Here is a 27,309-nt window from a genome sequence, read left to right as displayed (position 1 = left end):
AATAAGTCAGAGAAAGACAAATACTGGATGATTTCACTTATATGTGGAATCTAAAAACCAAAACAAACAAACAAACAAACATAATAAAACAGAAACAGACTCATAGATACAGAGAACGAACTGGTGATTTTCAAAGGGGAAGTCGGTGAAGGCACAAGTGAAATAGGTGAGGGAGATTAAGAGGTACAAACTTGCAGTTATAAAATAAATAATTCATGCAGGAAAAAAGATAACTCATGTTCACAAATTGGAAGACTTAATATTATTAAGATGAAATTCTTCTCAAAGTGATCTACAGAGCAGACCATTGTAAAGTGAGCAGCATTCTAAAGTAGACAAATCCCCTACTTTTTCAAAGTGAAAAATCAAACCACCAGAGAAAAATGGATGACTATGTTTCAATCACATATCAGCTATATATTCTTTTGAATTGCAGTTGCAGAGATGGGTTCCTATCTGTAAATTAGGATGGTCCTTTTACAGGCTATTGCTGTATTCCTTGTGTCTGGCTAAGGGACTACTTAGAATCACCTTCTGCACAGAGATTAGGAGAGTTACATCATTCTGATTTGACTTTATATTAACTTCTGTTGGGAAGTAGGGACATGGACCTCCTAACTATACTGACAACATAAATGATCTTTTCTCTTTCATTCCCCATATCCATTCTTATATTTGTCAATGCTTAGACCAATCATCTACATAATTGACTCAGTACCCTCCTTCCTTTTAATCAGCTTGTTGTAGTCTTGAGTGTAAACACTGACTATTCCATTTTCTAGTTGCTCATCCTAATAAAGTCTGAGATATGAAAGTAATCTGTACAGCTAAAGATGGCAAAGGGGGCCTCCAGTGAACATGGTGGAGTAGATTCATGTTATTATAGCTTTGATAGGAAAATACAGAAAATCAAAAAGATATGGCTAAGCTCAACAAAGGGATCAGTCATGCACCAGAAACAGAACTGAAATGTAATCAAGTGAGCAAAGCTGAAGTCACAGCACTTCAAGGCTCCAAGCCTGAAAGCAAGCACTGGTTTCCAGGAGTCAGAATAGTGAAGAGTGAGACTAAAATTGCTCTACTCATTATAAAGGACTGACAATGAGAAATACAAAATCTTTGGAAATGACCAATAGAAATACTAATTGTCAAATCTTGTGGGATACCGCTAAAATGGTATTTGGGACAAATTTATAGCAGTAAATGCATTTGTTAAAATAAAAAAAGTTGTAAAAAGGAAGCTATAAAATTAACAGAATATACCTATAGAAAAATGTAACAGAGGAAGTAATGGAATAGAAAACAAATAGTACTGAGAATTAACAAAACCAAAATCTGGTTCCCTTAAAAAAATAAAAAGACTGGTAAGAGTTTCACAAAACTAATAAAGAAGGACAGAAGTCATGCATTAAAAAAAATTAGAAACCAAAAAGGGAATATAACTGCAGAGAAAACAGAGCTAAATAATCATAAGAATATATTATAAACAATATTATACCAATAAATTTAAAACCTTCAACAAAATGAATAATTGCTTAGAAAGTATAAATGACCAAAACTGACTGATAAAAACAGAAAGCCTGAATAAATCAATTACCATTAAATAAATTATATCAATAATAAAAAAATCACCAGGCAATAAAATGACACTAGCCCCTAGTGATTTTAACAGGTGACTTTTATCAAAAATTCAAGGGAACAAGAATCTCTATTTTATGTGAAATATTCAGAGAACAGAGAAGTAAAGAAAACCCTAAGTCACCACTCATTAGTAAAGTTGTATGGCAAAGGGAAGACATACACTACCATTGAGAATGTAAATAACTGCATGTACAAGTCTCCAACTTACGATGGTTCAACTTATGAGTTTTGACTTTAAGATAGTGCAAAAGTGATACGCATTCAGTAGGAACTGTACTTTGAATTTTGATCTTTTCCCAGGCTAGTGATATGCAGTGCAATAGTCTCTTGTGATGCTGGGTGGCAGCAGCTCCCAGTCAGCCCGGAGATCACAAGGGGAAACAACCGATACATTTACAGCCATTCTGAACCCATACAACCATTCCGTTTTTCACTTTCAGTATATTATTCAACAAATTATATGAGATATTCAATACTCTATTATAAAATAGGCTTCGCATTAGATGATTTTGCCCAACTGTAGGCTAATGTAAGTGTTCTGAGCACTTTTAAGGTAGGCAAGGCTAAGCTATGATGTTTGGTAGGTTAGGTGTATTAAGTGTATCTTCAACTTATGATATTTTCAACTAATGATGGATTTATCAGGATGTAACCCTATCATAATATGAGGAAGATCTGTACATTATTTGGATGGCAACTTGGCAATATCTAGCAAATTTGATGATAGATATACCCTTTGATCCAACAATATCAGTACTAGGTATAAAACTAGAGAAACACCTCACACGTTTGTAAAATATATCCCTACAATACTTTTTTCTTTTGCCTGTAGAGCTGTTAGAAATACCTAAAAAATCAAAAGAATCTAAAATCCATCAACAAGAGAACAAAGTGTGGAATATTCAAACAATGGAACATAGTAATTAAAATGCAAGAAGTAGAGCTACTTGTATGGATTTAAGCTCAAAAACATAAGTTTGAGCAACAAAATTAGGTTGCAGAATGATAGAATGATACTATTTATATGCAATTTATACACAATTTTAAAACATGCAAATAAATCTTATAAATTGGTATAGATACATGCATATGTATGAAAGTATATAAAATGAAGGCTGTTGGTCACCTCGAGGGAATAAGTGAAAGTAATAGGAACAGGAAAAACATCTCTCATATTTTACTTCTTTTACAAAATATCTGGATAAAATACCAAAAAATGGTAAGGCTTAGTGGTAAGCACAAAAATATTGATTTAGTTGTCATCTATTCCTTTCTAACAGCTAGATACATCTCAGAACTTTTAAAAAAGAGGGTAAAACACACAAGAATCATTGATATGGACTGTATGTAAGTCAAAGCATGGCGCTTGACAATTAGATATACTGGGTATATTTGATGAATGAGTGAATGAATGAATGAACTAACCTATAAAACTCAGCCATATAAATTAAAATTATTCCTCTTATCTTACCTTTATCACCCACAGGTCTTAACTTTATGTCTTCCATCTTGCATAAACAATATCTTTAGGAGGCACTCTAATTGAAGAAATCTAGAAACAAAAGTAAGAAAGAAAAATGAATCCTTTGCCATTTCACACTGAGTAACTGGCATCTCTACCACAGCACCCTTCCTTTGGAATAGTGATTTCTTTTTTTTTAATTTCCTATTGGGTTGTTCTATAGATTCCTCTGATTCTGATTCAAACACAAGTATTATTGTCTGAAACACGTTCTAAACCTCTCTCCTGAAGTGTGAGAACAAAATTGGATGTTCTTTATTGAAGGACATTAATGCATCACAGGAAAGAAAATTAACTCATACAACAATGAACTATTTCTCTTTTGTCAATAAATTCTGTCATCTTATTTATTACTGCACTGCTAAAGAGCTGCAAGTTTAAAAAAAGATATAATTATCATACTTCAATGCTGATTTGTTTCTCAAGATGACAAAAAAAAAAGAGGGCTTCAAAATGGCTGCTATAACTGTAAATAAATCGAAGATATTCTTCTAAAGATGTTGAAAACCGTACCTCATAACAAATGTTATTGTCTTGTAAAGGTAGTCTTAAAACAATAGATCACAGATATTCAGAGATAAAAAAGGAACATAAAAAGTCTAAATCTCTTTGTGTATATGTGTGTAATATATCTGCTTTTCTTTCTCTTTCCAGTTTGACAATCTTTTTTTCTTTTTCATTGAAGTGTAGATGATTTACAATGTTGCGTTAATTTCAGGTGTACAGCAAAGTGATTCAGTTATACGTGCATATATATCTATTTCTTTTTGGATTCTTTTCTCTTATAGGTTATTACAAAACACTGACTATAGTTCCCTATGCTATACGTCGGTCCTTCTTGGTGATCTATTTATATATAGTAGTGTGTATATGTTAATCCCAAATGCCTAATTTATCCCTCCCTGCCCTTCCCCTTTGGCAACCATAAGTTTGTTTTCTATATCTGTGGATCTATTTCTGTTTTGTGTATAAGTTCATTAGTATCCTTTTTTTACATTCCACATATAAGTGATATATGATATTTGTCTTTGTCTGGCATACTTCACTTAGTATGATAATCTCTAAGTCCATCCATGTTGCTGCAAATGGCATTATTTCAATCTTTTCTTTTAAATTTTTATTGGGGTATAGTTGATTTACAATGTTGTGTTAGTTTCAGGTGTATAGCAAAGTGAATCAGTTATACATATACATATATCCACTCTTTTTTAGATTCTTTTCCCATATAGTCATTACAGAGTATTGAGTAGAGTTCCCTGTGCTATACAGCAGGTTCTTATTAGTTATCTATTTTATATGTAGTAGTGTGTATATGTCAATCCAAATATCCCAATTAATCCCACCCCTCCCCTTTCCCCCCGGTAACCATAAGTTTGTTTTCTACATCTGTGACTCTATTTCTGTCATTCTTTTTTATGTTAATCAAAGCTAAATACCTTCTTTTCCAAAGATAATATGGGGCCCAGTGAAGGAAAGTGACTTGCCTTACATCATCCATCCATTTAGTGGCAAAGTCTGGATCAGAATATTAGCCCCCTGATCCCTGGTTTAGTGCACTTTTCACAAATGTCTTATTCATAGTTATAACCATTTATTATTAGTTTTGAAAATTCAATGAGTGAAGAGGGCAGCCAGCAAGTATGCACTGTTGGAAGTACAGCACTGCATTTCAGACATTTAACTTCAATATAATCTGGGACTCAATTCAATTCATGCAGCACACAGAATAGAGTTTGGGCATCAATTTAAACTAAAGTAACCAGCTAGCTCCCAGAATAGTAGAAACAAACCTGGGCAATTTTACAGGCCTTTCATCAAAGAAAAAGTTCATTGAGGCTTCAGGGAAGAATGGAAATTTTGACTCATTTCATAACTTCAGAAATCTAACCCATGGTTCATTTGGTTGTATCTGCTCTCTATTTCTTTACTGTAGCAAATTTACTTTAAGAATGTAAAGGAACTTTTACTGGTCTCAAGCCTAGAAACACAGACACACACACATGCACACACAAACACACATACACAGAGAGTTGTCATATCAATTGTCTGATCTTATGCTTGTAAGGATTAAGGAGATATATCTAAATAGTCATAGTACTAGAAAGCTATTTTTTATTGGCCTTTGCTTAGTGTGATAAGTGTATTATCATGCAAGGGCACAATTATTATATCCAAAAAGAGGTGATGGGGTGAATGTGAATCTTCACGGCAATAGCATTTGCCTAAGATAAAATGTGGAGAGGAAAAGTAATGGCTATCCCTTAACATCATTGCATCAGAGCCTGGGTTGCTTTGTCTGACACTGAGATGAAATGAGCCAGCGAGTCATACAGTTATATCAATACAGGAGCTTTTGATTAGGGAAAACCAAGTAAGGCTCAGTGACCAAAACAGTAGCCACCTGCAGCCTATGGGGTCTAGGCACACGTCTAATGTAGAAATCCAAGAATCTTTCAAAAAAAAACTTCTCTAAAAATCTAGGAATCTCTACAGACTAAAAACAAACAAACAAAATAGGAATATGGAAATTTAAGATTATTTTACAAAATCCTCCATTTACATGCTCATTGATCACACACTCCTGGCTACAGGAATGCACTACTCAGTCTACCCTCTGAGTGACATCAACCTAGGGTGCAAGAGGTGCTTTAGTGAGTATAAATAATGACTTATTGGAAAGAGACTGAGTATGAGATTTTATACTAAGGTTTCCTCAATATGATGAGATTTTTTCTAGGTCCAAAATAAATATGAAATTAATTGGGAACTTCAAAAATTTAGAGAGTGTTTCACCAATGAAAAAATTATGAGGGCCTAAGTAAAGGTAAAATAGAAGCTGTGAAACTGAAATCTAGCAAACTGAGGTACATTTTTCAAAAGAAAATCCTCTGGTGCACATAAGTGCACAGAAATAAGGCACTTTCATGTTCAACTTTTAAATAGATGACCATGTCACAAGCAATCTGAGCCAAGACCCAGCCAGACATATTACACGTGGTAAGAAGCCAATAAGATGCAGTTAATTGTTTTACAGTGAATACTTCATTCTGAGATTATCAGTGCTTCTTTGTATGTTTCAATATCATCATGCAATCACAAGGTCAATGGAAACTCATTGATATATAACGGCATTGCTGAATAAATGTTTTGGCTGATTTTTTTTGGCAAGATATACAGGTGTGAAGGAAAAAAGAGCAAAAACAAAACTAACAGACTATTTAATTGATGCCTGTTCATCAAACCTGTACTTTCATCCATTCTCAGTTAACACAAAGGGATACATTACTACTTACATGCTTTTTAAAATCCCATCACTTTCAATAACTCACACTTGTTACTGCTTTGAGGCGCTTTTACCATTATTCACTCTCAACAAGAACTAGAACACTGTCCTAGATTTTCCTGTCAATTATATGACTAACCACAAACTGGGTATTAGAGTTCAGTGTAGAAGATATTCTGGTTAATCAAACTTCCCCATATATGTTGTGTAATTACTGGCTGTAGGCCCCATCTGTCAGTAATGGAACCGTCATAACTGATGAGGTTATAGGTATTGTTTTTCTTCTGAAATGGCAAACTATCTTTAAAGTACCTGTCCACTAGATCTAACAACATGGTGCACACAGCAAATTCATTATTTCAGCATTGGGCTTGTATAAGAACCCCTTAGAGGTTTTAAGAACTCTATTAAGGACTGGCAAGTAAATCTTTGGTTAAACCAGACATAAGAAAGGTAGGTAAAGCCATTCTCTTTAAGAGGACTATTTGGTGTAGAACTGTGTGTGTAGTAATATAGTTATAACAAAAGTATTTTGTGTTCCCGACATTACTATTAACAAGCAACTCAAAGATGTGAATTGCTCCACATCTTTTCTAGGTAGGTGAAGATCTAGCACACAGGAATAATTTTTATTTCTCCTTTAGCTGGTCATCCCCCAACCAATTTCTTTAATAATGACTCCCAAACTTCCATTTTATTCTATATTTGCATAAAAATAAATCAGATACGAAGCTTAAAAAATAGGTCAGTGCAGTTCCCCTAAAAATTGTACTTTTATATGAATGGTGAAACCAGTGTTTCCAGATCTCCTGATCTTCCTCAAGTAGAACAGAGGTTCACAACATGGGGATCCAGGGTAGGCTTCAGGAGGGCCATGTTTTCCTAGAAATTGTATGCAAAATTGTGAGTATGTGTGTGTTCACATGTATGCGTACATATTTGCAGTTTTCTCAATAGTAGATTCATATATTTCATCAAGTTCCCAAAAAGATACATGAGGCCAAAAAAAAAAAAAGTGAAGAAGTATAAATAGTTCAGAGACCCAGCTGAGAACATGGTATGGTTTCCATATGGTTGTCATTTAGAACACATGCAGTTAAAAAGTTAGGGGCATGTGCTATAGAGTCAGAAAAACCTAGTACAAGGCCCTGCTTCACCACAATGTGATATTGGGCAAGTTACTTAGTCTCTCTGAGCCATAGCTTCCTATACTTAGTATACAAATAATAATTGTACCTGACTCATAAGTTGCTCTGAGGATTAAATGAGATAAAGTACACATAGTCCTATGGGCTGCACATGTTAAGTGTTGAATAAACAGTTGGTATGACTGGGGAGGCTTTAAAACAATATCACTGAGAAACATTCATATGTCTAAACTTTTCATAGTGGACATATTGTCATAAATTCAAATATCAAAATCAAAACTGCCAAACTTCTCCTTGGTTAATCAGGGTCTTCTTCCCAGATTCTTCCTACACCTTTCATAAAGTCAGACTTAAATGAAGAATCAGATCTGATATAAGCCATATCTGAAATACATACATTTTCATTATGGATGATTCATTTGACAGAAAAACAACAATATACTGTGGTTTGTACATAAGTTATGCATATACATGGTTTCAAAAGATCAAAGAATTATATCATTACCTGTCCAATGAATCTTTTCTTCATATTATTTGCCCAGTTTTCTTTTAGATTATTAGACTTTTACTTTCTATTTTTTAATTAAGGCCTCCATCTATCAGGGATAGCAATCTCCTAAAAGTATTACAAATATTTTCTCAGTCGGTTTTCTTTTGACATTGTTCATGGTTTTTATTTTACTTTATTTTTGGAGGATATGAGTTTTGTTTACCTAGAAAAGTCAGTAAAAATTTCATTTATGACATCTGTAGTTCCTCTCTCACCTAAAGATTTTTTTGAAAACCACTAAACTTCCTTCTAATAGTACTATAATTTATTTCTTGACATTTATATCATCATTCCATCTTGAATTAATTTTGTATATGTGTGTGAGATAAGGATATATATTTATTTTTCTCCACATGGATAACAAATTATGCCAACACCATTATTTTGGAGAACCATCATTTCCATACAAAATTAAAAGACAATATTTGTCAAATATTAAGTTCCAATATACTCACGTTTGTTTCTGGATTTGATGATGCCCTCCAGTTTCTATTGTTAAAGAAAACCAGAGCCTGACAGTGGTTAAAGCAGTAAAAATAGATTTTATTCAAGACTATTGCAATAAGGGAAAAGAAACCTCAGTATAGAACTGGGTTCAGTTCCAAATACACAAAGGGCAAGTGAGGATTTATAGGAAGGAGCAGGTTGTGGGGTGGGAGGGGGCTTGATGGATACAAAATTACTAAGATGAGACATCAAGGATCGGGGAATTCTCGCTATACTGACCTAATAGGATATTTGGTGAAGGCAGCCCAGGGTGAAGAGATATCACCTTGGTTATGGTGGGAAATGAGGAAGTTGGTCAGCTATCAAGGGTGGCGGACTCTCTCTAAACTGACTTAGCAGGATTCTTTCTAAAACTGGGCAATGCAGGCCCAATGAGGAGGGACACTAAAGCCCAAATTCAAGCCCTCATTGAGAAGAGGGCTTAGAGGAGCCTGACTAAAGTTTGGTCAAGGAGAGCATCAAGGTAGACAGATAATATCTATCTATCATCTATCCATCTATTCTGATGGTTTTATTAATATCCAACAAAGCTAATCCCCATGAAGCATTCTTATTTTCATAGGTTTCTTAAATATTCTCAGGCACTAATTCTTCCATTTGAACTTAAACAATTCCATCTGATTTCAATTTAAAAAAACATTCAGAATACTGTGTGTGTGTGTGTGTGTGTGTGTGTGTGTGTGTGCGCGCACGCGCATGTGTGCCTACACGTGTTTTGGTATATTACATTTGTATGGGATATAACTGAAATTTTTAAATATTCTTTTTATACAGAAACACAGTATACCTTTCCATTTGGGGAGACTTATTTTAAATCCTTCAACAAGAAGTTATAGCTATCTTCACGTAGGTCCTATAGTTTCTTTATTAGATTTAATCTCAGGTATTTCATATTTTTGTAATTTTTATGAATATGATATATTTCCATTTGGTTTTCTAACTGCTTATTCCTAGTATAAACGAAAACTATTTATTTTCTGTGGTTACAGTTTATCCTTTTACTCTATAAAATTATCTTGTAAACACTTCTATGTTTTGTAATCTTTTGGATTTTCTAGGCATACAATTGCATGACATGGGACTTCCCTGGTGGCATAATGATTAAGAATCTGCCTGCCAGTGCAGGGATCACGGGTTCAATCCCTGGTCCAGGAAGATCCCACATGCCGCAGAGCAACTGGGCCTGTGCACCACAACTACTGAGCCCATGTGCCGCATCTACTGAAGCCCGCGTGCCTAGAGCCCGTGCCCCACAACAAGAGAAGCCACCACAGTGAGAAACCTGCACACCACAACTAAGAGTACCCCCGCTCGCCGCAACTAGAGAAAGCCCATGCACAGCAATGAAGACCCAACACAGCCAAAAAATAACATTTTTTTAAAAATCATTTTAAAAGAACAATTGCATGAAATGCTTATATATGTCTCTTTATTTCCAAAATTTGTATCACTTGTTCACTGTCTCAGTGCATTAGCCAGATCTCCAAAATAATATTTACTACTGCTTAAAATGAGCATTCCTGACTTGATCCTAAATTTAATGGGAATTTAATGATTTTTTAGTATACCTCATTTTACAATAATTTTTCTATGGTTTATGATAAGTAGTTTTACCATGATAATGTGTTTCTAGTCCAAATATACCCAGAGATGGTCTTAGAAATGCTGGTTGAATTTTAGTAAATAGCATTTACACATTTACTGATTTAACTATATGGTCTTTCTCCTTCAGTTTTGGGGGGTAATGAATTATGTTCATAGATTTCCTCATGTTGAAGCATCTTTATTTCCCTAGAATAAATTGTTTGCAATTATGGTGTATTATTCCTTTAATGAACTGATTCAATTTGTTAGTATTTCATTTAGAATCTGGAATTACAAGAATAAGGAACATTGGTCTGTAGAACATTAGAAATAATTCCCATGCCATAGCTCAAATAAAAAAAAATCAGAAACTCTTTGGTGGGGCCTAGGCATGAGCATTTTTCAAAAGCTCTCCAAATAATTATATTGTCCACCCAGCATTGAGAACCACTGACCTACTTTTCTTTTCTTGTGTTTATCAGTTTTGATATTATGGTTATCTGCAAAAAATCAATCAGGGAAATCTTACCTTTTTGAAATAACAGGAATTATTTGTAAAATGGGAGCTTTCTACTTTTGAATTTTTTGTAAAAACGATTTGGACCTGTTGCCTTTTGAAGAGAAATTCAAATTGGTCAATTAATGAAACACCGGATGCCCAGCACCTAGAGAGCCTGGAACCCCCAGTAAGTTACAAACCCTCCTTTTTGGGAGAAGCTATTAAGCCAATGGGAGGTTGGATTGTGGAGTTGCCCTTGCAACTGCCTTTTGGGTAAAAGTGGTCCCCAGGTAGCCCAGCAACCCAAAAAGAGCTCCCTGTGGCATTCTTGGACCACCCACTCGCTACCCAAATGGGATCACACTATGCTGTGGCTTACTATTTTCATTTAATAACATATCTTAGATATCATCCCATATCTGCATAAGCAGATCTAACTCATTTTTCTACTGCTGCATTACATTACTATACCATAATTTATTTAACTAATTCCCTATTGATGGACATTTAAGTTTTTCAGTTTACTATTACTGCAGATAACACTGCAATAAACATCCCTGTGGGCATATGTGGCACACTTTTATGAGTGTATCATTTAGTTAAAATCTTAATAGTGGAATTGAGAAAGTCAAGTAGTTTTGAATTTTAATAGATATTGCAAAATTGCTTTCTAAAAATGCTGTCCCAATTTATACTACTATCATACATAGAGCAACTGATTCCAATAATAGGTATTATGTTTTTTAATCATAATTTTTATTAATCTTTTCAAATCTGATACATGAGACATGGAATCACATTATTGTTTTACTTTGCATTTCTTTAATTATGAACAAAGTTGAGCATCATTCCATATGTCTCTTCTAAACTTATATTTCCTTTACTGTAAGCAGCCTATTTCTATCCATAGCCAATTTTATTATTTTGTTGTCCATCATTTTGATTATTGGTATATAGGTGTATCTTGTAAATTAAAAAAATTGCCCTCTATCATATGTATAGCAATTGTTTTCCCAGTTTGATTTTTAGACTTTGTTCACTTTTGCACTACAACGTATTTTAATTTTTATATAGTCAAATGTATGGCTTTTGGGTTTTATGCCCTAGTCATAAAGGTCTACCAAACTTCAAGATTATAAATACATAAATTCACTCTTTTTTTGTTTTCAGTACTTTCATGATTTATCTTGTGTTTTAAGTATTTGATTCATCTGAAATTTGTTTTGGTGCAAACCAAGAGGTAAGAATCAAAGTTTCCCTCTTTTCCTCTTGTCTCAAAACTATTTATCCTTTCTCTGCTGCTGAGAAATGACAGCTTTAATATATATCAAATTTCCATATATTATTTTGGTCTATTTATGGACTCTTTATTGTAATCCATTTATTTCTTGCCTAGTTCTTCTCAAGTGCCCAGCTGTGTTAATTATTGCAGCTTCAAAATATGTATTAATATGTAGTAGGAATTCTCATGTAGTTTATATCATGTCTACATATACCTACTGAGGAAATTCAATTTTTTAAAAGATTTAATGCAGCAAAACAAGTTTTATTTCTCTGTTTTACAGTACGCCAAATAATTAGCTTAATTTTATAAACTTTTCAACCAACCATTTTGTTTGACATCATATATAATTAACATCCTCAAGTATATTGATCCTTTATACAGTCCGCATATACAATTTATCACTTCTAATATCAACATTAATCTTATTTTGTTCTGTTTTACTTCTGGAGAGCTCCTTAAGTGAGTTACAGTCTTACATATGTTGATGTGTAGAGCCAAAATGTTAAGACCTACAATTTCCTTTATATCAGTTACTATAAAGCAATTCTGAATTCCAATTGTCAGGTGTCCTGGAAGGAAAATTAATATCTAGTTATGATGCATAAGTTTACCTATATATGATATTAAATTTATATAATAATCTTACTTAAATACAAGAGATGTCACTACCTTAAATATTTTCAGTCATCCAAAATGGACCATGTTGAATCACTCAACAAAAATACCAATATTGGGAGAGGTGAAGATGGCAGAAGAGTAAGATGCGGAGATCACCTTCCTCCCCACAGATACATTAGAAATACATCTACACATGGAACAACTCCTACACAACAAATACTGAACACTGGCAGAAGACCTCAGACCTCCCAAAAGGCAAGAAACTCCCCAAGTACCTGGGTAGCGCAAAATAAAAAAGAATAAACAGAGACAAAAGAATAGGGATGGGACCTGCACCATTGGGAGGGAGCTGTGAAGGAGGAAAGGTTTCCACAAACTAGGAAGCCCCTTCGCGGGCGGACACTGTGGGTGGCGGAGGGGGGGAGCTTCGGGGCCGTGGAGGAGAGCGCAGCCACAGGGGTGCGGAGGGCAAAGTGGAGAGATTCTCGCAAAGAGAATCGGTGCCGACCAGCACTCAACAGCCCGAGAGGCTTGTCTGCTCACCTGCCGGGGCGAGAGGGGCTGGGAGCTGAGGCTTGGGCTTCGGTCGGAGTGCAGGGAGAGGACTGGCAGCGTGAACACAGCCTGAAGGGGTTAGTGCACCATGGCTAGCCGGGAGGGAGTCCGGGAAAAAGTCTGGACCTGCTGAAGAGGCAAGACACTTTTTCTTCCCTCTTTGTTTCCTGGTGCGCGAGGACAAGGGAATAAGAGCACTGCTTAAAGGAGCTCCAGAGACGGGCGCGAGCCGCGGCTAACAGCATGGACCCCAGAGACGGGCATGAGACGCTAAGGCTGCTGCTGCCGCCACCAAGAAGACTGTGTGCGAGCACAGGTCACTCTCCACACCTCCCTTCCAGGGAGCCTGTGCACCCCACAACTGCCAGGGTCCCGGGATCCAGGGATAACTTCCCTGGAAGAACGCACGGCGCGCCTCAGGCTGGTGCAACGTCACGACAACCTCTGCCGCCGCAGGCTCGCTCGACATCTGTACCCCTCCCTCCCCCAGGCCTGAGTGAGCCAGAGCTTTCGAATCAGCGGCTCCTTTAACCCCGTCCTGTCTGAGCAAAGAACAGACACCCTCTGATGATCTACACGCAGAGGTGGGGCCAAATCCAAAGCTGAAACCCGGGAGTTGTGTGAACAAAGAAGACAAAACTCTCTCCGAGCAGCCTCAGAAGCAGTGGATTAAATCTCCACAATCAACGTGAGGTACTCTGCATCTGTGGAATACCTGAATAGACAACGAATCATCCCAAATTGAGGAGGTGGAATTTGAGAGCAAGATTTATTATTTTTTCCCCTTTTCCTCTTTTTGTGAGTGTGTACGTGTATGCTTCTGTGAGAGATTTTGTCTGTATAGCTTTGCTTTCACCATTTGTCCTAGGGTTCTATCTGTCCGTTTTTTTTTTTTAATTTAAAAAAAATTTTGATCTTAATAATTATTTCTTTATTTTAATAATTTTATTTTATTTTACCTTACTTTATTTTATTTTATTTATCCTCTTTCTTTCTTTCTACTTTTTCTCCCTTTTATTCTGAGCTGTGTGGATGAAAGGCTCTTGGTGCTCGAAACAGGAGTCAGTGCTGTGCCTCTGAGGTGGGAGAACAAACTTCAGGACACTGGTCCACAAGACACCTCCCAGCTCCACATAATATCAAACGGCGAAAATTTCCCAGAGATCTCCATCTCAACACAAACACACAGCTTCACGCAATGACCAGCAAGCTACAGTGCTAGACACCCTATGCCAAACAACTAGCAAGACAGGAACACAAACCGACCCATTAGCAGAGAGGCTTCCTAAAATCATAATAATTTCAGAAACACCCCAAAGCACACCACCAGACATGGACCTGCCCACCAGAAAGACAAGATCCAGCCTCATCCACCAGAACACAGGCACTAGCACCTCCACCAGGAAGCCTACACAACCCACTTAACCAACGTTAGCCACTGGGGACAGACACCAAAAACAACAGGAACTACGAACCTGCAGCCTGCAAAAAGGAGACCCCAAACACATTAAGATAAGCAAAATGAGAAGACAGAAAAACACACAGCAGATGAAGGAGCAAGATAAAAACGCACCAGACCTAACAAATGAAGAGGAAATAGGCAGTCTACGTGAAAAAGAATTCAGAGTAATGATAGTAAAGATGATCCAAAATCTTGGAAACAGAATAGAGAAAATGCAAGAAACATTTAACAAGGAGCTAGAAGAACTAAAGATGAAACAAGCAAAGATGAAAAACACAATAAATGAAATTAAAAATACTCTAGAAGGGATCAATAGCAGAATAACTGAGGCAGAAGAACGGATAAGTGACCTGGAAGATAAAATAGTGGAAATAACTACTGCAGAGCAGAATAAAGAGAAAAGAATGAAAAGAACTAAAGACAGTCTCAGAGACCTCTGGGACAACATCAGATGTACCAACATTCGAACTATAGGGGTTCCAGAAGAAGAAGAGGAAAAGAAAGGGACTGAGAAAATATTTGAAGAGATTATAGTTGAAAACTTCCCTAATATGGGAAAGGAAATAGTTAATCAAGTCCAGGAAGCACAGAGAGTCCCATACAGGATAAATCCAAGGAGAAACATGCCAAGACACATATTAATCAAACTGTCAAAAATTAAATACACAGAAAACATATTAAAAGCAGCAAGGGAAAAACAACAAATAACACACAAGGGAATCCCCATAAGGTTAACAGCTGAACTTTCAGCAGAAACTCTGCAAGCCAGAAGGAGGGACTGGCAGGACATATTTAAAGTGATGAAGGAGAAAAACCTACAACCAAGATTACTCTACCCAGCAAGGATCTCATTCAGATTTGATGGAGAAATTAAAACCTTTACAGACAAGCAAAAGCTGAGAGAGTTCAGCACCACCAAACCAGCTTTACAACAAATGCTAAAGGAACTTCTCTAGGCAAGAAACACAAGAGAAGGAAAAGACCTGTAACAATAAACCCAAACCAATTAAGAAAATGGGAATAGGAACATACATATTGATAATTACTTTAAATGTAAATGGATTAAATGCTCCCACCGAAAGACACAGACTGGCTGAATGGATACAAAAACAAGACCCATATATATGCTTTCTACAAGAGACCCATGCCAGACCTAAAGACACATACAGAATGAAAGTGAGGGTATGGAAAAAGATATTCCATGCAAATGGAAACCAAAAGAAAGCTGGAATAGCAATTCTCATATCAGGCAAAATAGACATCAAAATAAAGACTATTAGAAGAGACATGAAGGACACTACATAATGATCAAGGGATCGATCCAAGAAGAAGATATAACAATGGTAAATATTTATGCACCCAACATAGGAGCACCTCAATACATAGGCAAATACCAACAGGCATAAAAGGGGAAATCGACAGTAACACATTCATAGTAGGGGACTTTAACACCCCACTTTCACCAGTGGGCAGATCATCCAAAATGAAAATAAATAAGGAAACACAAGCTTTACATGATACATTAAAAAAGATGGACTTAATTGATATTTATAGGACATTCCATGAAAAACAACAGAATACACATTTTTCTCTAGTGTTAATGAAACATTCTCCAGGATAGATCATATCTTGGGTCACAAATCAAGCCTTGGTAAATTTAAAAAAAATGAAATTGTATCAAGTATCTTTTCCGACCACAACACTATGAGACTAGATATCAATTACAGGAAAAGATCTGTAAAAAATAAAAACACATGGAGGCTAAACAATACACTACTTAATAACGAAGTGATCACTGAAGAAATCAAAGAGGAAATCAAAAAATACCTAGAAACAAATGACAATGGAGACACGATGACCCAAAACCTATGGGATACAGCAAAAGCAGTTCTAAGAGGAAAGTTTAAAGCAATACAATCCTACCTTAAGAAACGGGAAACATTTCGAATGAACAACCTAAACTTGCACCTAAAGCAATTAGAGAAAGAAGAACAAAAAAACTCCGAAGTTAGCAGAAGGAAAGAAATCATAAAGATCAGATCAGAAATAAATGAAAAACAAATGAAGGAAACAATAGCAAAGATCAATAAAACTAAAAGCTGGTTCTTTGAGAAGATAAACAAAATTGATAAACCATTAGCCAGACTCATCAAGAAAACGAAGGAGAAGACTCAAAGTAGTAGAATTAGAAACGAAAAAGGGGAAGTAACAACATGACACTGCAGAAATACAAAAAATCATGAGAGATTACTACAAGCAACTCTATGCCAATAAAATGGACAACCTGGAAGAAATGGACAAATTCTTAGAAATGCAAAACCTGCCAAGACTGAATCAGGAAGAAATAGAAAATATGAACAGAACAATCACAAGTACTGAAATTGAAACTGTGAATAAAAATCTGCCAACAAACAAAAGCCCAGGACCAGATGGCTTCACAGGCGAATTCTATCAAACATTTAGAGAAAAGCTAACACCTATCCTTCTCAAACTCTTCCAACATATAGCAGAGGGAGGAACACTCCCAAACTCATTCTACGAGGCCACAATCACCTTGATACCAAAACCAGACAAAGATGTCACAAAGAAAGAAAACTACAGGCCAATATCACTGATGAACATAGATGCAAAAATCCTCAACAAAATACTAGCAAACAGAATCCAACAGCACATTAAAAGGATCATACACCATGATCAAGTGGGGTTTATTCCAGGAATGCAAGGATTCTTCAATATATGCAAATCAATCGTGATACACCATATTAACAAATTGAAGGAGAAAAAACATATGACCATCACAATAAATGCAGAGAAAGCTTTTGACAAAATTCAACACCCATTTATGATAAAAACTCTCCAGAAAGTAGGGATAGAGGGAACTTTCCTCAACATAATAAAGGCCACATATGACAAGCTCACAGCAACCATCATCCTCAATGGTGAAAAACTGAATGCATTCCCACTAAGATCAGGAACAAGACAAGGTTGCCCACTCTCACCACTCTTATTCAACATAGTTTTGGAAGTATTAGCCACAGAAATCAGGGAAGAAAAGGAAATAAAGGAATCCAAATCAGAAAAGAAGTAAAGCTGTCACTGTTTGCAGATGAAATGATACTATACATAGAGAATCCTAAAGATGCTACCAGAAAACTACTAGAGCTAATTAATGAATTTGGTAAAGTAGCAGGATACAAATTTAATGCACAGAAATCTCTGGCATTCCTATACACTAATGATGAAAAATCTGAAAGTGAAATCAAGAAAACACTCCCATTTACCATTGCAACAAAACGAATAAAATATCTAGGAATAAACCTACGTAAGGAGACAAAAGACCTGTATGCAGAAAATTATAAGACACTGATGAAAGAAATTAAAGATGATTCAAATAGATGGAGAGATATACCATGTTCTTGGACTGGAAGAATCAACATTGTGAAAATGACTCTACTTCCCAGAGCAATCTACAGATTCAATGCAATCCCTATCAAACTACCACTGGCCTTTTTCACAGAACTAGAACAAAAAATTTCACAATTTGTATGGAAACACAAAAGACCCCGAATAGCCAAAGCAATCTTGAGAACGAAAAACGGAGCTGGCGGAATCACGCTCCCTGACTTCAGACTATACTACAAAGCTACAGTAATGAAGACAGTTTGGTACTGGTACAAAAAGAGAAAGATAGATCAATGGAACAGGATAGAAAGTACAGAGATAAGCCCACGCACATATGGTCACCTTATCTTTGATAAAGGAGGCAGGAATGTACAGTGAAGAAAGGGCAGCCTCTTCAATAAGTGGTGCTGGGAAAACTGGATGGGTACATGCAAAAGTATGAGATTAGATCACTCTCTAACACCATACACAAAAATAAGCTCAAAATGGATTAAAGACCTAAATGTAAGGCCAGAAACTATCAAACTCTTAGAGGAAAACATAGGCAGGACACTCCATGACATAAATCACAGCAAGATCCTTTTTGACCCAACTCCTAGACAAATGGAAATAAAAACAAAAATAAACAAATGGGACCTAATGAAACTTCAAAGCTTTTGCACAGCAAAGGAAACCATAAACAAGACCAAAAGACAACCTCAGAATGGGAGAAAATATTTGCAAATGAAGCAACTGACAGAGGATTAATTTCCAAAATTTACAAGCAGCTCATGCAGCTCAATAACAAAAAAACAAACAATGCAATCCAAAAATGGGCAGAAGACCTAAATAGACATTTCTTTAAAGAAGATATACAGACTGCCAACACACACATGAAAGAATGCTCAACATCATTAATCATCAGAGAAATGCAAATCAAAACTACAATGAGATATCATCTCACACCAGTTAGAATGGCCATCATCAAAAAATCTAGAAACAATAAATGCTGGAGAGGGTGTGGAGAAAAGGGAACTCTCTTGCACTGTTTGTGGGAATGTAAATTGATACAGCCACTGTGTAGAACAGTATGGAGGTTCCTTTAGAAACTACAAATAGAACTACCATAGGACCCAGAAATCCCACTGCTGGGCATATACCCTGAGAAAACCATAATTCACAGAGAGTCATGTACCAAAATGTTCATTGCAGCTCTATTTACAATTGCCCGGACATGGAAACAACCTAAGTTTCCATCATCAGATGAATGGATAAAGAAGATGTGGCACATATATACAATGGAATATTACTCAGCCATAAAAAGAAATGAAATTGAGCTATTTGTAATGAGGTGGATAGACCTAGAGTCTGTCATACAGAGGGAAGTAAGTCAGAAAGAGAAAAACAAATACCGTATGCTAACACATATATATGGAATTTAAGAAAAAAAAATGTCATGAAGAACCTAGGGGTAAGACAGGAATAAAGACACAGACCTACTAGAGAATGGACTTGAGGATATGGGGAGGGGGAAGGGTAAGCTGTGACAAAGCGAGAGAGTGGCATGGATATATATACACTACCAAACGTAAAATAGATAGCTAGTAGGAAGCAGCCGCATAGCAGAGGGAGATCAGCTTTGTGACCCCCTAGAGTGGTGGGATAAGGAGGGTGGGAGGAAGGGAGACGCAAGAGGGAAGAGAGATGGGAACATATGTATATGTATAACTGATTCACTTTGTTATAAAGCAGAAACTAGCACACCATTTTAAAGCAATTATACTCCAATAAAGATGCAAAAAAAAAACCAATATTAACGATTTTGTTTTCATACTCTGCAAATTGAATTTACTTTTACAGAGTATACTTCATTTTATTTTTTAAAGTTCACGCTACTATGTCATTGTCTCTTATCTGTTATGTTGATTAAGACAAAAATGACTTTCATTTCTTAGTGCATTTAATTTCCCAGGCACTAACAATCAGGGTAGAGTAAAATTTTCTTGATTTAATCTTTCTAAATTAAATAACTATCCAAATAACAAACCTAAAATATCCCAAAGAACTCCAAGATCTGATCAGCATACATAGGGAATTATTTTTATGAAGATACAACAAGCAAGAATAAATAAGGGACAGTTTAGCAATTCATACTTTATTGTGCAAGGAACCTAGATTATAGCTATTCTTTTTTTTTTAATATTTTTTTAATCTGTTTTAAAGGGCAGTTATTTCCTTCTGCCTCATTTATTTATTTTTTATTTTTGCTGTGTTGGGTCTTCGTTTCTGTGCGAGGGCTTTCTCTAGTTGTGGCAAGAGGGGGCCACTCTTCATCGCGGTGCGCGGGCCTCTCACTATCACGGCCTCTCTTGTTGCGGAGCACAGGCTCCAGACGCGCAGGCTCAGTACTTGTGGCTCACGGGCCCAGTTGCTCCGCGGCATGAGGGATCCTCCCAGACCAGGGCTCGAACCCGTGTCCCCTGCATTAGCAAGCAGACTCTCAACCACTGCGCCACCAGGGAAGCCCCTATAGCTATTCTTAATCAATTTGGTAATTACAGCTGTTCTTAGTCAAAATGAAGAGCACATCACCAAATGATTTTATCAATGTATACCCTTAAATTATTTTTTCCACGAATTCCTTTCTAATGAATTCTATACTTAATGAGAGAGATTAGCAGGCATGGTGTTTCCTTTCTCCCTTCTTTCCATCCTTTAATCAAATCTGCTTCCAATTCAACATGTGTCCTTTGTTAATGAGACACATTAAAATGTTGTACTAGTCTTCTCTATATGCAAAGGGGAGGACTCTGAATACTTCCCTTTTTGGGTGCTGTATGCAGATGGAACTAGAAACTGATCTAAGCTTTAGGGATCAATCTCATATATAACAACTATGATCTCATCTCTGATCCTCAAATCAACTGTCCTCCCAAGGTCACAGAGCCACAGAATCAAGTGTCATTTCCATTATACCCTACTGCCTTAAAATATCAATAATTAAGAACTGGCAATCTGTTTTTTCAATTATCTTTTGGTCTGATTACTCAGCAACATATATGACAAGATGTTGGGCAAGTACCCTATTTTACTCCATTTGATCACTAACAGTTTAAACTTCTTAAGAGCATACACATCTGAAAGAAAGCACCTGCGTGCAGAAGGAACCCAAATCCTACTTGCTGAAAATATCCCAGCAGCTTTTCATTACCTTCTTTTTAGGGTGTTAAGAAAGGTAGAAAAGGTCAGTAAATACACAAATCATCAGACCCTACTATAGACTTCCCACTGACAAGATTGTTGTCACTCGCAGCCTCTCATAATAGAAGCACTGGAGGATGGGGCTCTGATCTTTGAGATAAGCAGCATATCTATTTGACACCAAAGTGGTCAGGCTTACTGAATTTTTGAATGAACTACCTGAATAATTTGATACCAAGTAAATTCAACCAAAGGAATCTGTAAGGGGGGAAGACTTCTCCTTTCTTCCCTTCTAGATTCTTTGGCTGGTCTAATAATTAAATTGACAAAATACATAAACAGGAGAAAAACCAATTTAGTTTCATATGTACGAGAGAGCTCACAGAAATATGACATTCAAAGAAGCACCCAAAGCAGGCGGCTTTTACACCTTTTAGACAAAGAAACAATGAATTTGTGAAGAACTGACAAGACAAACAAGTTTGGGCTTCAGGTAGTAAATTAGTTAAGAAGTAGCAAGGTTTGTTTATACAGACTTCATGGCCCTAAATTCCCTGTCTCTGGTGAGAAGAATGCCTTCTACTCTCCTGGTACAGGGAGGGTACCTTTCACACAGGAGATTTATTTCCTGCTTTCAGAAGGACAAAGGAGGGTCAGAGTGCCTTTTTTGCACTGGCTGCTTCTTAAGTAACTTTAATTCAAAATAATCAATATGCCAAAATGGCATATTTTAGGGTGGCATATTCTGCTCCCTTCAGATAGAATCACTAGTGGTTCTAAAAATTTCTTAATGTCTCTGTGCTTTAGAGTCCTCTCCTAATAGCAACAAAAAGACCCTATATCATAGGTTGTTATGAGAATTAAATTATATATATATATATATATATATATGGTGCTTAACATAATGCCTGGTATAATAAGTACTCAATAAATATTGCCTAGTATCATAGTTATTGAGGTGCGATGGAATCAAGTGAAGAGCTTGTTAATGTGCAAATTCCAAGCACTGCACCACACCTTTGGGGAAAGAGCAGAAAATCTACATTTTTATTAAGCATCCCAGGGGATCCTAATGCAGATAGTGCAAGAAACCCACCCTTTGAGAAACATTGGACTAGTCACTGCATAGAATAGTTTCAGCCACAACCTACACCTATATGGATAACTGATAGATTATATAGTGATTGTAGACCTCCCCCAGTTCAATGCAACCAATTATTTGTCCAAGCTTCATTAAGCATCAACTTTGAGTCCAAGAAGAATAAAGAAATATGACAGAGGTGACGTACACAGAGCCAGTCTATCTTGCTCACCATTCTATTCCTAACACAGGAATCTACAGGAACACAGGAATCTACAAAGTATTGGAAGTTTATATCCTATTAGCAAGGACATACTGATAGTGATCACCAGTAGCAGAATTGTCATCTCTAAAACATCTAGGGATGTGCATAGGTGTGTAATCCAGATAGTGCTCCTAGGAGGGCAAGAAATATCATAACAAAAGCTGGAATATTTTAGAGTTTAAAAAAAGCAACAGTAACAAAAATCATTGCTGTGAAATGTAAACAAGCAGTTAAATGCAAACAACACACGGAAGTTTCTTAGGGCTGATGCAATCTGAGAGAAGTGGTGAGCACTATGAAACGATAATCCCATAATGAAAGACATCTATGTATCTCCTACCTACACTGACTCATCGTGCATGTTGAAACATGCAAACATTCCTATATTCAATAAAATAAGTTTTGCAGGGTGTCAGGACAATATTTCTAATGGGCCGGGCACAGATCCATATGATAACATGGATACTGTCCCATAATCACCTTCTTCAAAGGAAATAAGACATGAAACCAGAACCTGATGAAAATTGAAAGGTACAGAATGCAATCCTGTCCATACACAGATTTAATTCTGAAAGTGAAATCTTATTTAGATGACTACAGAAATTCCTTCTTAAGATCCAGAACTTATAATACAATTACTTGCTATAGTCCTCCCCCCACCTCCCCCAGAAGAAAACCCATTGAGTTACTATAAAGCTATCTTGACATTTCCCATTCAGGTAAAGATTGTATTTTTCCCTATGCCCCCAAATTCTAGTTTCAATAACTCCCAATCACAGTATCAGAATCACATTAATAATTCAAACCACAACTATAAAAAGAAAAATCTTTAGCAGATGTTAACCTGCAAGTTAAGCGGAAGAGATATTTAACACCCCAGAAACTCTCCATGTTATCGTCGATTTGCCTCTCCTCTACCCTCCCAGACTCTATGCCTGAAGTATGCAAGGTGTTCCTCTTTCCTCTCCTAACGCTTTTCTCTTAGACCCTTGAATTGGCTCATCAGTCTGATTCTTTTTTTTCTGTTTTATTTTATTTTTTAAATTCATTTTTATTGGAGTATAGTTGATTTACAATGTTGTGTTAGTTTCTGCTATACAGCAAAGTGAATCAGTTATACATATATACATATACCCACTCTTTTTAAGATTCCATTCCCATATAAGTCATTACAATCTACTGTGTTCCAGATCACACGTTCAACTTTTTGACAGTTCAGAATTCTTGGTTAAGAGCAATGGTTCTGGTGGCAAGCAGATTTAGGTTTGAATCTCACTGACACCAATTTTTAGTTATGGAATTTGGGCAAATTATTTAACCACTCTAACTCAATTTATCACTAGTAAATTTTTTTTAAAAAATAAGGCAAAGTGAAAATAAACAAGGTGATGTGTTCAGAACTTAGGAAAATGCCTCAATAAATGGTACTTATGCACTCCTCAAACCTTGTTCTTATGCCCAGCTTATTGCCTGACACCTAGCAATGCTCTGTGCTTGATTTGCTCTGACCTTTCTGATCCTCATCTCCTCTTTGATTCTGGCCTCCTCCTCTGACAGTGACTTGATAAGTTAAGAAATAATCCTTATCTAAATATATCCGCAAGGCTTTAAAGTATCTGGGCCAGGTTCAGCTTAACCAATGGCTATTTTCCAGACTCTTCCCACTGGTCCCTCAAAACCAGTTCTGAATCTTGGTTCCCATTAAATCTGAAGAAGCCAACTGCAGCAATTGCCAGGAATACCTTCCTAAAAAGCTACAAATGTAGGTTAGAATGAACGGTAGCTTTCTCTGCAGTCAATATAGATAGTTAACCATTCTTTTTGACCTCCAGTAAACATTAATCCAAGAGAGATTCAACCAAAGGCTGATATTAAAAATCTTAAATTGTATAATTGGAGTTTCTTTTAATATATTTAAAGTGAGACATACCCTTTAATGTCTTATAAGTAGAGACACTGCATCGGCTACAATGCACGGGGACAAAGGCAACTTGCCTCATCAAGTGACAAGATAGATGAAATCAAACTCTAGCCATATGCTAAAATAAAATATCTTGAGTACCAGTTGAAAAAAAAAAAGAAAGAAAATAAATAATCCTTAGAGCATGTTGGATGGCAATAACGTATGATTATCTCAAAACATATATCTAACTCCTGGTGGAGTTAACCAGCTAATCAAGATATGCAGCTCATTTATCCGGCTAATCCAAAATATCTAACAAATCACTAGACTGTGAACTTCAGAAACTATGGCTCCCTGGAACATGTATCTTTGCTTCAAAATTTACCCAGAACTCTGTCCTACCAATAGTACATAGTCTATTTGGTAACATGAATCTAGACTTTTTCCAGTTATTTGGAACTGCTGTTCTTGCTAACCCTCTAGTAAGGCTGGGATCTCAACTCAGGAATTCTCTTGGATATGGATCAATGAACTTCCCAAAGGATAACAATTCAAGAGTCAGAGGAGTTTTCATGTCATTTGGTATAGTAAGTACTCCGAGACTACTGGGCTCTGAACACAAAGTTCACAATTCTGTTATATGTGTGCATAATTGCCCTTCTGCAAGTGTCTTCTTGAGATAAGATTGGCTTTAAAAATATTTCTAAACCTAGGTATAGAATTCCTTCATTAAACTGTGAGTTCCCTGAAGTCAGGGAATGTGTCTCTTTTCATTTTTATCCTCGGGATTTAGCATGCTAAGTAAACATTTAATTCACTGAATTCATTTATTGAATTCTGGCTCAACTTGGAGATTGATTTTTCAGATATTCTCATGAAAAAGTGACAATAATTCTGAGAAGAGATTTTCCTGGCAGGCTGCTGCAAAAGTCTCTGTGAATAATTCCTAGGAGCTAAACTGGGATTGTTTGCTTCTTTGTTTTCCTTTTTTCTTTCTTAAAAAAATCTGGAGAATAATATTACTATGATGATCTCTATTTTTTTTTAATTATTTTAGCATTTTTTGCCAGAAACAAGTGCAACTGAAGCACTAACTAGCAATCTGTGGTTTTCTTGATGTTTCTGGTTCTCATCTTATGATTGCATTGTCAAGTTTTTGCAATAACTTTTTGATACACGAATTTATTCATATTAGGAGAGGGGGACTTTTAGCAAATCCTTTATACTCGCTATTGACAGAAAGGTTTAGAGGTTAGTTATCAAGTGTCTTGGGATCAGATATAAGCAATTGTTTGAAACTACAACAGTCTCTTTTGACATAAAACATCTGAGGCATAGTGGCTACACATGTGAATCTGATATAGTGGCAGAGAGCCCTACATGATGGAAGAAACCAGACTGTTTATTCCCAATGATGCCTGTTTCCTGGTCCATACCTGAATCCTGCCTCGTGTTTCTTCAGTCTTGTGAATCTTGTGGTTCCTAGTGTTTCCTCTCAGCCTAAACTGACCAATTACATCCTGTGATGTCCATTAATAATCCAGTGAGAGGATGTTTTAGTTGTGCAGGGAATCTAATGACACTCCAGGAAATTTTCATCCAATTCTCACCTGTCTATACCACTAGCATATCAAAGTTAAGATGCCCAAAATAGATCTCAGCTTCCATTCCAAACTTATTCCTCCCTGCATTCCATATTTTCCTAGTATATAACCATAACCTCTCATTATTGAGGCTTAAAATAGCAGGGTAATCTTGGGCCTTTCTCTTTCCCTTACCTCCCTCATCCAATCAGTGACTAAACCCTGCTGATTTTCCCTCTTTCATATGCCTCTAATTAAAATTTACTTCTCATTTCTAATGCTACTATTATCTACTCAATTAATTAATATAATAAACATTTATTAGGTACATACTTCTGTCAGGTACCTTGGTAAGGGTTGAGGATGCAAAGATGCATATAACCAACTCTCTACTCTCAATTATCTTCTAGTGTTATGGATATTAGTATACAAGTCTGAGAGTGAAGTGAGGCAGACCTGAGAGAATGGTCAATTCTCCCTGGGGTTGGTGAGAAAAGTCTTCAGAAAGGACATAAAAATTGAACTGTGTATACTATTATTCAATTAAAAGTCTAAATCTAGACAAATACCATATGATATTACTTATATGTGGAATCTAAAATATGACAAAATGAAGTTACCCATGAAACAGAAAAAGACTCACAGACATAGAGAACAGACTGGTGGTTGCCAAGGGGGAGAGAGGTGGGGGAGGGATGGATTGGGAGTTTAGGATTAGCAGATGCAAACTATTATATATAGAATAGATAAACAACAAGGTCCTACTGTATAGTACAGGGAACTATATTCAATATCCTGTGATAAACAATAATGGAAAAAATATTTTAAAAAGAATGTATATATATATATATATATATTATACACATTGTTGTACAGCAGAAACTAACACAACATTGTAAATCAACTATACTTCAATAAATTTTTAGAAAGTCTAAATATAGAACTGAAGATGGGGAAAAGGTAACCAAGGCAGGGAAAAAATACTGAAAGAATAATGTGCAACAGAAAGGCAATTTGGTAGAGATAAAGCTGGGAAAGTAGGCAGGAGACAGTTCATGGAGGGCCTTGCATGCCATGCTAGGAAGATTCTACTTCATCTAGTCGGTAAGGTAAAGCCATGGAAGAATTTTAAGCAAGATAGTATTTCTTTCAGAAAAAACAGATTTCTATTCAGAAATACAACTGTGGTGACAGATTAGTAAATGGATTAGAGATGTGACAAGATTTGAAGTAGAAAGATT

The 27,309-nt window shown here is 36.2% G+C and overlaps 1 long non-coding RNA gene across 2 annotated transcripts in view; it reads right to left on the bottom strand.

Annotated features, from left to right (window-relative positions):
• Positions 1-3,122: 3,122 nt before the first annotated feature.
• Positions 3,123-27,309, bottom strand: part of LOC109549504 (uncharacterized) — a 485,617-nt gene continuing 461,430 nt past the window's right edge. For both annotated transcript variants that reach the window (XR_012329284.1, XR_012329282.1), the window contains exon 5: positions 3,123-3,193. This is a non-coding gene — a long non-coding RNA (uncharacterized lncRNA). The remainder of the gene's footprint in view (positions 3,194-27,309) is intronic.

The sequence above is a fragment of the Tursiops truncatus genome, chromosome X (genome assembly GCF_011762595.2).
Source record: "Tursiops truncatus isolate mTurTru1 chromosome X, mTurTru1.mat.Y, whole genome shotgun sequence".
NCBI lineage: Eukaryota > Metazoa > Chordata > Mammalia > Artiodactyla > Delphinidae > Tursiops > Tursiops truncatus.
The sequence above is the reverse complement of the archived record's forward strand: the minus strand, read 5'-3'. Positions and strand labels throughout refer to the sequence as shown.